Consider the following 14,181-nt stretch of genomic DNA (forward strand, 5'->3'; position numbering starts at 1 on the left):
CGCGTCACGCCCCGGCCCGTCGCCGCCCCCGACCGTCGCCTCGCCGTCGCCGTCGCCCCGCTGTGAGCTCTCCCCCTCTAACCCCTCTCCCTCGCCCCCGGCGGCTATTGGGTTTCGTAGTAATTTCAAAATATTTCCTACGCTCACGCAAGATCATGTGATGTATAGCAACGAGAGGGGAGAGTGTTGTCTACGTACCCACGCAGACCGACTGCGGAAGCGTTGACGCAACGTAGAGGAAGTAGTCGTACGTCTTCACGATCCAACCGATCAAGTACCGAAACTACGGCACCTCCGAGTTCGAGCACACGTTCAGCTCGATGACGATCCCCGGACTCCGATCCAGCAAAGTGTCGGGGAACAGTTCCGTCAGCACGACGGCGTGGTGACGATCTTGATGCACTACAGCAGCAGGGCTTCGCCTAAACTCCGCTACAGTATTATCGAGGAATATGGTGGCTGGGGGCACCGCACACGGCTAAGGAATAGATCACGTGGATCAACTTGTGTGTTCTAGGGTGCCTCTACCTCAGTATATAAAGGACTAGAGGGGGGAGGGCTGGCCGGCCATAGGAGGCGCGCCAGGAGAGTCCTACTTCATCTGGGAGTAGGATTCCCCCCCCCCCCAATCCTAGTTGGAATAGGATTCGCGGAGGGGGAAAAGAGGAGGAAGGGGCCGGCCACCTCTCCTAGTCCTAATAGGACTAGGGGAAGGGGAGGCGCGCAGCCCATATAGGGCAGCCCCTTCTCTTTTCCACTAAGGCCCACTATGGCCCATATAGCTCCCAGGGGGTTCCGGTAACCTCCCGGTACTCCGGTAAAATCTCGATTTCACCCGGAACACTTCCGATATCCAAACATAGGCTTCCAATATATCAATCTTTATGTCTCGATCATTTCGAGACTCCTCGTCATGTCCGTGATCACATCTGGGACTCCGAACAACCATCGGTACATCAAAATGCATAAACTCATAATATAACTGTCATCGTAACCTTAAGCGTGCGGACCCTACGGGTTCGAGAACAATGTAGACATGACCGAGACACGTCTCCGGTCAATAACCAATAGCAGGACCTGGATGCCCATATTGGCTCCTACATATTCTATGAAGATCTTTATCGGTTAGACCGCATAACAACATACGTTGTTCCCTTTGTCATCGGTATGTTACTTGCCCGAGATTCGATCGTCGGTATCCAATACCTAGTTCAATCTCGTTACTGGCAAGTCTCTTTACTCGTTCCGTAATACATCATCTCACAACTAACTTATTAGTTGCAATGCTTGCAAGGCTTATGTGATGTGCATTACCGAGAGGGCCCAGAGATACCTCTCCGACAATCGGAGTGACAAATCCTAATCTCGAAATACGCCAACCCAACATTTATCTTTGGAGACACCTGTAATGCTCCTTTATAATCACCCAGTTACGTTGTGACGTTTGGTAGCACCCAAAGTGTTCCTCCGGCAAACGGGAGTTGCATAATCTCATAGTCATAAGAACATGTATAAGTCATGAAGAAAGCAATAGCAACATACTAAACGATCGGGTGCTAAGCTAATGGAATGGGTCATGTCAATCAGATCATTCAACTAATGATGTGACCTCGTTAATCAAATAACAACACTTTGTTCATGGTTAGGAAACATAACCATCTTTGATTAACGAGCTAGTCAAGTAGAGGCATACTAGTGACACTAAGTTTGTCTATGTATTCACACATGTATTATGTTTCCGGTTAATACAATTCTAGCATGAAACATTTATCATGATATAAGGAAATAAATAATAACTTTATTATTGCCTCTAGGGCATATTTCCTTCAGTCTCCCACTTGCACTAGAGTCAATAATCTAGATTACACAATAATGATTCTAACACCCATGGAGCCTTGGTGTTGATCATGTTTTGCTCGTGGAAGAGGCTTAGTCAACGGGTCTGCAACATTCAGATCCGTATGTATCTTGCAAATCTCTATGTCTCCCACCTGGACTAGATCCCGGATGGAATTGAAGCGTCTCTTGATGTGCTTGGTTCTCTTGTGAAATCTAGATTCCTTTGCCAAGGCAATTGCACCAGTATTGTCACAAAAGATTTTCATTGGACCCGATGCACTAGGTATGACACCTAGATCGGATATGAACTTCTTCATCCAGACTCCTTCATTTGCCGCTTCCGAAGCAGCTATGTACTCCGCTTCACATGTAGATCCCGCTACGACGCTTTGTTTAGAACTGCACCAACTGACAGCTCCACCGTTTAATGTAAACACGTATCCGGTTTGCAATTTAGAATCGTCCGGATCAGTGTCAAAGCTTGCATCAACGTAACCATTTACGGCGAGCTCTTTGTCACCTCCATATACGAGAAGCATATCCTTAGTCCTTTTCAGGTATTTCAGGATGTTCTTGACCGCTGTCCAGTGATCCACTCCTGGATTACTTTGGTACCTCCCTGCTAGACTTATAGCAAGGCACACATTAGGTCTGGTACACAGCATTTCATACATGATAGATCCTATTGCTGATGCATAGGGAACATATTTCATACTCTCTCTATCTTCTGCAGTGGTCGGGCATTGAGTCTTACTCAATTTCACACCTTGTAACACAGGCAAGAATCCTTTCTTTGCTTGATCCATTTTGAACTTCTTCAAAATTTTGTCAAGGTATGTTGTTTGTGAAAGTCCAATTAAGCGTCTTGATCTATCTCTATAGATCTTAATGCCTAATATGTAAGCAGCTTCACCGAGGTCTTTCATTGAAAAACTCTTATTCAAGTATCCCTTTATGCTATCCAGAAATTCTATATCATTTCCAATTAATAATATGTCATCCACATATAATATCAGAAATGCTACAGAGCTCCCACTCACTTTGTTGTAAATACAGGCTTCTCCAAAAGTCTGTATAAAACCAAATGCTTTGATCACACTATCAAAATGTTTATTCCAACTCCGAGAGGCTTGCACCAGTCCATAAATGGATCGCTGGAGCTTGCACACTTTGTTAGCTCCCTTTGGATCGACAAAACCTTCTGGTTGCATCATATACAACTCTTCTTCCAGAAATCCATTCAGGAATGCAGTTTTGACATCCATCTGCCAAATTTCATAATCATAAAATGCGGCAATTGCTAACATGATTCGGACAGACTTAAGCATCTCTACGGGTGAGAAGGTCTCATCGTAGTCAATCCCTTGAACTTGTCGAAAACCTTTTGCGACAAGTCGAGCTTTGTAGACAGTAACATTACCATCAGCATCAGTCTTCTTCTTGAAGATCCATTTATTCTCAATTGCTTGCCGATCATCGGGCAAGTCAACCAAAGTCCATACTTTGTTCTCATACATGGATCCCATCTCAGATTTCATGGCTTCAAGCCACTTTGCGGAATCTGGGCTCACCATCGCTTCTTCATAGTTCGTAGGTTCATCATGATCTAGTAGCATGACTTCCAGAATAGGATTACCATACCACTCTGGTGCGGATCTTACTCTGGTTGATCTACGAGGTTCAGTAGTATCTTGATCTAAAGTTTCATGATCATCATCATTAGCTTCCTCACTTATTGGTGTAGGTGTCGCAGAAACAGTTTTCTGTGATGTACTACTTTCCAATAAAGGAGCAGGTACATTTACCTCGTCAAGTTCTACTTTCCTCCCACTCACTTTTTTCGAGAGAAACTCCTTCTCTAGAAAGGATCCATTCTTAGCAACGAATGTCTTGCCTTCGGATCTGTGATAGAAGGTGTACCCAACAGTCTCCTTTGGGTATCCTATGAAGACACATTTCTCTGATTTGGGTTCGAGCTTATCAGGTTGAAGCTTTTTCACATAAGCATCGCAGCCCCAAACTTTAAGAAACGACAACTTTGGTTTCTTGCCAAACCACAGTTCATAAGGCGTCGTCTCAATGGATTTTGATGGTGCCCTATTTAACGTGAATGCGGCCGTCTCTAAAGCATAACCCCAAAACGATAGCGGTAAATCAGTAAGAGACATCATAGATCGCACCATATCTAGTAAAGTACGATTACGACGTTCGGACACACCATTACGCTGTGGTGTTCCGGGTGGCGTGAGTTGCGAAACTATTCCACAATTTTTCAAATGTACACCAAACTCGTAACTCAAATATTCTCCTCCACGATCAGATTGTAGAAACTTTATTTTCTTGTTACGATGATTTTCAACTTCACTCTGAAATTCCTTAAACTTTTCAAATGTTTCAGACTTATGTTTCATTAAGTAGATATACCCATATCTGCTTAAATCATCTGTGAAGGTGAGAAAATAACGATATCTACCACGAGCCTCATATTCATCGGACCACATACATCTGTATGTATGATTTCCAACAAATCTGTTGCTCTCTCCATAGTACTGGAGAATGGTGTTTTGGTCATCTTGCCCATGAGGCACGGTTCGCAAGTACCAAGTGATTCATAATCAAGTGGTTCCAAAAGTCCATCAGTATGGAGTTTCTTCATGCGCTTTACACCGATATGACCTAAACGTCAGTGCCACAAATAAGTTGCACTCTCATTATCAACTCTGCATCTTTTGGCTTCAACATTATGAATATGTGTGTTACTACTATCGAGTTTCAACAAGAATAGACCACTCTTCAAGGGTGCATGACCATAAAAGATATTACTCATATAAATAGAACAACCATTATTCTCTGATTTAAATGAATAATCGTCTCGCATTAAACAAGATCCAGATATAATGTTCATGCTCAACGCTGGCACCAAATAACAATTATTTAGGTCTAATATTAATCCCGTAGGTAGATGTAGAGGTAGCGTGCCGACCGTGATCACATCGATTTTGGAACCGTTTCCCACGCGCATCGTCACCTCGTCCTTTGCCAGTGCCCGCTTATTCCGTAGTCCCTATTCCGAGTTGCAAATATTAGCAACAGAACCAGTATCAAATACCCAGGTGCTACTGCGAGCTCTAGTAAGGTACACATCAATAACATGTATATCACATATAACTTTGTTCACCTTGCCATCCTTCTTATCCGCCAAATACTTGGGGCAGTTCCGCTTCCAGTGACCAGTCTGCTTGTAGTAGAAGCACTCAGTTTCAGACTTAGGTCCAGACTTGGGTTTCTTCTCTTGAGCAGCAACTTGCTTGCTGTTCTTCTTGAAGTTCCCCTTCTTCTTCCCTTTGCCCTTTTTCTTAAAACTAGTGGTCTTGTTAACCATCAACACTTGATGCTCCTTCTTGATTTCTACCTCCGCAGCTTTCAGCATTGCGAAGAGCTCGGGAATAGTCTTGTTCATCCCTTGCATATTATAGTTCATCACGGAGCTCTTGTAGCTTGGTGGCAGTGATTGGAGAATTCTGTCAATGACGCAATCATCCGGAAGATTAACTCCCAATTGAATCAAGTGATTATTATACCCAGACATTTTGAGTATATGCTCACTGACAGAACTGTTCTCCTCCATGTTGCAGCTATAAAACTTATTGGAGACTTCATATCTCTCAATCCGGGCATTTTCTTGAAATATTAACTTCAACTCCTGGAACATCTCATATGCTCCATGACGTTCAAAACGTCGTTGAAGTCCCGATTCTAAGCCGTAAAGCATAGCACACTGAACTATCGAGTAGTCATCAGCTTTGCTCTGCCAGACGTTCATAACATCTGGTGTTGCTCCAGCAGCAGGCCTGGCACCCAGCGGTGCTTCCAAGACGTAATTCTTCTGAGCAGCAATGAGGATAATCCTCAAGTTACGGACCCAGTCCGTATAATTTCTACCATCATCTTTCAACTTTGCTTTCTCAAGGAACGCATTAAAATTCAACAGAACAATAGCACGAGCCATCTATCTACAATCAACATAAACAAGCAAGATACTATCAGGTACTAAGTTCATGATAAGTTTAAGTTCAATTAATCAAATTACTTAAGAACTCCCACTTAGATAGACATCCCTCTAATCTTCTAAGTGATTACGTGATCCAAATCAACTAAACCATAACCGATCATCACATGAGATGGAGTAGTTTTCAATGGTGAACATCGTTATGTTGATCATATCTACTATATGATTCACGCTCGACCTTTCGGTCTCCGTGTTCCGAGGCCATATCTGCATATGCTAGGCTCGTCAAGTTTAACCTGAGTATTCTGCGTGTGCAAAAACTGGCTTGCACCCATTGTAGATGGACATAGAGCTTATCACACCCGATCATCACGTGGTGTCTGGGCACGACGAACTTTGGCAACGGTGCATACTCAGGGAGAACACTTCTTGATAATTTAGTGAGAGATCATCTTATAATGCTACCGTCAATCAAAGCAAGATAAGATGCATAAAAAGATAAACATCACATGCAATCAATATAAGTGGTATGATATGGCCATCATCATCTTGTGCTTGTGATCTCCATCTCCGAAGCATCGTCATGATCACCATCGTCACCGGCGCGACACCTTGATCTCCATCGTAGCATCGTTGTCGTCTTGCCAATCTTATGCCTCCACGACTATCACTACCGTTTAGTAATAAAGTAAAGCATTACATCGCGATTGCATTGCATACAATAAAGCGACAACCATATGGCTCCTCCCAGTTGCCGATAACTCGGTTACAAAACATGATCATCTCATACAATAAAATTTAGCATCATGCCTTGACCATATCACATCACAACATGCCCTGCAAAAACAAGTTAGACGTCCTCTACTTTGTTGTTGCAAGTTTTACGTGGCTGCTACGGGCTTAAGCAAGAACCAATCTCACCTACGCATCAAAACCACAACGATAGTTTGTCAAATAGACTCCGTTTTAACCTTCGCAAGGACCGGGCGTAGCCACACTGGGTTCAACTAAAGTTGGAGAGACTGTCGCCCGCAAGCCACCTATGTGCAAAGCACGTCGGGGGAACCGGTCTCGCGTAAGCGTACGCGTAATGTTGGTCCGGGTCGTCTCATCCAACAATGCCGCCGAACCAAAGTATGACATGCTGGTAGGCAGTATGACTTATATCGCCCACAACTCACTTGTGTTCTACTCGTGCATATAACATCAACACAAATAACCTAGGCTCGGATGCCACTGTTGGGTTTCGTAGTAATTTCAAAAAAATTCCTACACTCACACAAGATCATGTGATGTATAGCAACGAGAGGGGAGAGTGTTGTCTACGTACCCACGCAGACCGACTGCGGAAGCATTGACGCAACATAAAGGAAGTAGTCGTACGTCTTCACGATCCAACTGATCAAGTACCGAAACTACGGCACCTCCGAGTTCGAGCACACGTTCAGCTTGATGACGATCCCCGGACTCCGATCCAGCAAAGTGTCGGGGAAGAGTTCCGTCAGCACAACGGCGTGGTGACGATCTTGATGCACTACAGCAGCAGGGCTTCGCCTAAACTCCGCTACAGTATTATCGAGGAATATGGTGGCTGGGGGCACCGCACACGGCTAAGGAATAGATCACGTGGATCAACTTGTGTGTTCTAGGGTGCCTCTACCTCAGTATATAAAGGACTAAAGGGGGGAGGGCTAGCCGGCCATAGGAGGCGCGCCAGGAGAATCCTACTCCCTCTGGGAGTAGGATCCCCCCCCCCCAATCCTAGTTGGAATAGGATTCGCGGAGGGGGAAAAGAGGAGGAGGGGGCCGGCCACCTCTCCTAGTCCTAATAGGACCAGGGGAAGGGGGAGGCGCGCAGCCCATCTAGGGCAGCCCCTTCTCTTTTCCACTAAGGCCCACTATGGCCCATATAGCTCCCGGGGGGTTCCGGTAACCTCCCGGTACTCCGGTAAAATCCCGATTTCACCCGGAACACTTCCGATATCCAAACATAGGCTTCCAATATATCAATCTTTATGTCTCGACCATTTCGAGACTCCTCGTCATGTCCGTGATCACATCCGGGACTCTGAACAACCTTCGGTACATCAAAATGCATAAACTCATAATATAACTGTCATCGTAACCTTAAGCGTGCGGACCCTATGGGTTCGAGAACAATGTAGACATGACCGAGACACGTCTCTGGTCAATAACCAATAGCAGGACCTGGATGCCCATATTGGCTCCTACATATTCTACGAAGATCTTTATCGGTCAGACCGCATAACAACATACGTTGTTCCCTTTGTCATCGGTATGTTACTTGCCCGAGATTCGATCGTCGGTATCCAATACCTAGTTCAATCTCGTTACCGGCAAGTCTCTTTACTCGTTCCGTAATACATCATCTCACAACTAACTTATTAGTTGCAATGCTTGCAAGGCTTATGTGATGTGCATTACCGAGAGGGCCCAGAGATACCTCTCCGACAATCGGAGTGACAAATCCTAATCTTGAAATACGCCAACCCAACATTTATCTTTGGAGACACCTGTAATGCTCCTTTATAATCACCCAGTTACGTTGTGACGTTTGGTAGCACCCAAAGTGTTCCTCCGGCAAACGGGAGTTGCATAATCTAATAGTCATAGGAAAATGTATAAGTCATGAAGAAAGCAATAGCAACATACTAAACGATCGGGTGCTAAGCTAATGGAATGGGTCATGTCAATCAGATCATTCAACTAATGATGTGACCTCGTTAATCAAATAACAACACTTTGTTCATGGTTAGGAAACATAACCATCTTTGATTAACGAGCTAGTCAAGTAGAGGCATACTAGTGACACTAAGTTTGTCTATGTATTCACACATGTATTATGTTTCCGGTTAATACAATTCTAGCATGAAACATTTATCATGATATAAGGAAATAAATAATAACTTTGTTATTGCCTCTAGGGCATATTTCCTTCAGCGGCCACCATGGGCGCCGCCCCTCCCCGAACCCATACACACACACACACACGTACATATGTATGAATTAATGCATGTATATATTAGTATATACGTATTTTGTATGTTTAATTAGTTTAGATTTTTTAGATTATTATTTTTTTCACTAGTATATATGTATGAATGCATGTTAGATGGATATAATTAGTGTTTAATTAGTATGGAAATTTTTTATATAATGTTGTTTTTCAGTTTTTAATGGATGTATAAAAGTTGTGTTTTCTGTTTTAGTGTTAGATGCTTAATTAGTATGAAATAACATATAGAATTTTGACATATGCAATGATAGAATAATTAGTGTTATATAGAAATGTTAGAAATTTTAGTTATCAAAATCCAATCATTAAAAAAATGTTACTTTTTGCGGGCATATAGCTAGTATTTGTTCTCGACGATGCCCGGCCCGCATCCTCGCCGTCGACCCGTCCGCGACGACGTCCGGCTGACCCATGTCCGGGACTGGGCTCCGCCGGGTTGGCACTGGGAGGTGCTGCCTGGAGGGGCGCGCCGCTTGATGAGGAACCCGGCCCCGGGTCCCGTCGTCGACCCTGATCTCGTTTGGTGGCGTTCGCGTGGGCCAGTTTCGGTGCGGAGGGAGCCGGCCCCGCCGGAGGTGGTACGTCGCCGTGTCAGGGAGGAGGAAGAGCACGTCCATCGCTACATGGTTGCGTTAGAGGGCGGTAGGTTCTCCAATACCTGGCAGTTTCTTCAGGGATCTCACTTCAGCTATGATCCTGTGAGGGTTCCTTCTCTTTGGGTGTCCACCGCCCGCGCCGCAGGAACCGCGAGTGTCCTAGATTCTTCTGTAGTATTCGATCTTTATTAGCTACCTAGCCAATGATGTATTCGATATATAATATTCGAGACGATGTATTCGAGACTATATATTATTCGAGACGATGTATTCGATATTATATCTATTATTCGAGACGATGTATTCGAGATTATATCTATTATTCGAGACGATGTAATTTGAATACTAAATTGTTTTATATTTCTTTTGGCATAGTTAAATAAAAGCTATGGCGGACAATACCGACAGAGAGGGAGAACAGAGCATGTTCGATATCATACGCGGTCCAGATGATGATCAGAATGAAGAAGATTATGACGGCTCCGAATTTCTAAACAACACCAGAGAGGGTGATATGATATTCGATCGCGACGACCGAATGGATGAAGTCATGATCTACGATTATGACAATGACGAAGAACATGTTGATCCTAAAACAACAAAGACCGGCGAGGTATATATATTTATATAAGCAGGCATCTGGTGATCATCACATGTTTTAAATGAGTTGAAGATATATTAACGAATCGATCTTTCTTCTTTCAGCCATCCAGATCGAGCAAATCTTCAGGCAACAGGACGAAACGAGGCCCGAACAAAAAGTTGAAGGAGGGCGTAAAGTATAATATCGAGGCAATCAGACCTAATGGCGAACCATTAGCGCCTAAGAAGATTGCGAACAAGTTCGTTCGTCAGTGCGGAGTTGTTGTGAAGGACCAACTCCCGATCTCCCTTCAAGAATGAAGAGAGCCAGCAAAGCCACGTCCAGATCTTACTTTTGTCGACGCCAGACAAAAAAGTCTGCTTTGGGATACTCTCATGGAACATTTCACCATACCAGATCATTTCACAGAAGCAGATGTGCAGAAAGTCAAGGACGCTGCTCTTAGGAAGATGGCGGTTGCATTCAAGAACCACAAGAATCGTGAATGGGACAAGTACGTCAAGGGAGGAAGGAAGACTCCAGTATTCGAGGGAACACTAGAGAATCAAAGTGCCCATTGGGACGATTTCGTGAAATTCAAGGATTCAGAATTAGCTAAGGAACGGTCCAGAATAAACAAGAAGAATGCCGAAAAAAAGGATAAGTTCCATAAGCTGGGGCCAGGTGGCTATGCAGTGGCAATGCCTAAGTGGGATAAGTCTGAGAAAGAGACGGAGGATGCAGGTGTCACTCCGGTTACTAAGAGCTGGCCCCCCTGGTGCAGGACTTGGTTCTATGCGCATGGGGGGGAGTTGGACCCGAAGACAGGCAAAGTTTTGATGAAGGCATGTCTGAACGGAGCCGATGATAATATACTTGTTGCAATAGAAGAGGCTCGAACGGGGGTGTTCCAGCCCAACAGAGAGAACCACGAGCTTACGCGTGCCCTGGGAAATCCTGAACACCCGGGAAGAACACGAGGCAAGGGCGCTATTCTGTGGTATGAGGGGTTTTCGGACTGGAACACCGACTACAGAACCCGTGCGAGAAGGAAGATTGCGGAGGAGAAGCAGAGGAAGATGGAGGAGCAGAAGAGGAAGCTGTACTATGAACGCCTTGAAGGCCTAGAATCAGCGCACACGGACTTGGTAGTCAAATTCCAGCGCAGCAGGAGCAGATCGACTCACTTAGCCAGCAAAGGGGGTCTCAGCAGCTGCAGCAGCTAGCGGATGATCCAGTATTGGATACCACCGCCCCATCCATGCCGAGAAGCAGCGTGGGTTCCTCCCCGTTTGACGCAATGCTGGATAGATACCCCATGGATGACATCACGAAGAACACTAACTGCGAGCTACACTACAAAATTAAGAACATATCCTTGAAGGTGGCGGACGGCGTTGCTTATACATTTTCCCCCGATGCAACCTTCCATTGCAACCCGATTCCAGCAGGCTATGCTCGTGTCGTGGTTGATGAGGTGGTGGACCAATATTCGGGGCTAGAGCTTGACATTCCTGGAGGTGACGAGGAGCACACACTCGGAGATGCCAAACATCGTATCATCCTATGGAGAAAGGATTGCATCATCTTTCGAAGGCCACCGACACCGCGTCACCCGACTCCTCGTCGAAGTCCGCCATCGAGTCAGCAGACTCCCGCTCCTCTAAGTCCACCAATGCGTGAGGCCACTCCTCCTCCTCCAAGTCCGGCAAAGTGTCAGGCCACTCCTCCTCCAAGTCCGACACAGCGTCAGACGTCCACTCCTTCTCCAAGTCCGGCACAACCTCAGGCCACTCCTCCTCCAAGTCCGGCACAGCTTCAGGCCACTCCTCCTCGTCCAACTCAGCCCCGTCAGCCGTCTCCGCCGCCTAAGCAATCGCAGAAGAGACACCCCGCAGCTATGGTGCGTAGCGGTACGAGTCGAGGTCATAATACAGAAAGTACAGGCGGAGGCAAGCGATATAAACATGGTCCAAACCTCACTACTCCTCTTCCTGAGAGGGCTTACGACAGGACCGAGGAGCAAACCAATGCCATAGTGCGGGCAGAAGTCGACGCCCATTTTGGACCGAAACCGCCACCGCCGCCAAGGAAGAAAGTGCCTCTGGAAGTAGTTGACCACTTCATTCATATGGCCCAACCAACAGCTCCTAAGCCTATTGACACAGACTATGAGCGCCACATCAAGAAGTTACATCGACAACGTCTACAGAAGGAGGCGAGCTCGAGTTCGAACAAACAACAAGCAGCTGTCAAAAAATGCGGGAAAACCGTTGCCCAGCTGGGAAAACAGGCGGCGCAATCGATCCCCCCGCTTGTTGTGCCGCCAACAACACGTGACAGTATGCGCGCCCAATATTATTATGGGCAAACAGTTTACGTTCCCGAGGTGGGCGATGTGGTAATAACCCAGGAGCATATAATGCAGGCTGAAACTCTCAACATCACTGTTGGACAACTCCTCGAGATCGAGGACATGCCTGTGCTTATAGAGGAGGAAATAAAATGGAAATATGCCCGTGGCCAACCTTTGGTCAAGCCAGAAGAGGTCAAGAAGCTCCCAACGAGAATGTATGAATTGCATCAATGGTACATGGACATTACCAAGAGATCCGATCGAGAGTCCAAGGTGCACGTCAAGAAGGATCATTACTACCATCAGAAACCTGTGACCGTTGAGTATTCTGAACTGTTTCAGTTATACAATCAAGACGCACTCGACAAATCTATCGTCAGTTGCTATTGTCTGTAAGTGATATCTTTCTGTAATTTAAGTCTCAAGCTAGCTGTAGTGATCCTTTTGATCAATCATTATCTGTAATTATCCTCACTATATTCTTTTCTGTGGTATTATGCAGGATGAAGATGTATGAGATGAGAAAAGGTGGATGCTATGGCATTGGGTTCATTGACCCAAACACCGTTAATGAATACACATGGAAAATAAACAAGCATCATGAAAAGCAGGTAGAGGACAACATGCTAGAGTTCTTGAAGCGCCTCAAATACAATGAAGATATACTACTTCCTTACAACTTTCAGTGAGTCACACTTTCTTGTACTACAAATTCTCTGTTTTTTGCCTACTAGCTAGCTACATGTTTTTGCTTACATATGCCCGCTTAATTAAGACATGCAAACGTGTGTGCATGCAGATTTCACTGGATCTTGTGTATCATTAAAGTTGACTCCGGAACAGTTGAAATACTGGACTCACTACCCAAAGCAAATAGTGACTATAACATCTTGTTTAGGATAGTCAACAGGTAATTTCAATCATTATTAACTATATATCTCAGCCTATTTAGTTCGTCATTTCATGATATGAACTATTTAATAATCCCTTTATTCATTTTCTTTGTCGGCGGGTAGGGCTTGGGCAAGGTTCATCAGCGTCACGAAAGGCGAATGGAAACGACAGCTGAAATGGTTTCGACCCAAGGTAAGTAATTAAGTAGTACTAGCTAGCTAGCTAGCTGCCATCTCTTTAATTATCATGCTTGATTAATTATTATCTGATCAAATTAAATTCCATTCTCGTAATAAAGGCCCTGAAGCAGGCGCAGGGGACTAATCTGTGTACATTCTGCGTTTGCGAGAACATTCGCATGATGGCGTTCGAAAGGAGCAGATCCCAAAGACAGAAATGGGTACGCTTGTCAGAACACTATTCACAGTTTTTACACCATTATCGATATCTAGTCACACAACTAATACACATGCATATTGATCTCCTTAACAGTTCACAGAGGTGCGGGACAAACTCCTAAAAACGGAGCGCGTAGAAGCACTTCAAGAGAAAATAGCAGGATTTTTGCTCGACCAGGTCATAAATCCGAAGGGAGAATACTATTACCCGCTACCGGCCCCATCGACCAGGTCATGAACCACTTCCAATTGTCATTGTGCTCCGAAGGCACCAATTAGGCTAATGCCACTGGCTCCGAAGGCAACATGCATATGTAGGAGAAATTGTATATAGCTATACATGTGTGTATGTGTGAATTAATATGGTGGTTTGTGAGACATTGTGATATATATATATGATTGGTTCTACTAGAAATTCTATATATATATATATATATATATATATATATATATATATATATATATATAT

The sequence above is a fragment of the Triticum dicoccoides genome, chromosome 3A (assembly GCF_002162155.2).
Source record: "Triticum dicoccoides isolate Atlit2015 ecotype Zavitan chromosome 3A, WEW_v2.0, whole genome shotgun sequence".
Classification (NCBI taxonomy): Eukaryota; Viridiplantae; Streptophyta; class Magnoliopsida; order Poales; family Poaceae; genus Triticum; species Triticum dicoccoides.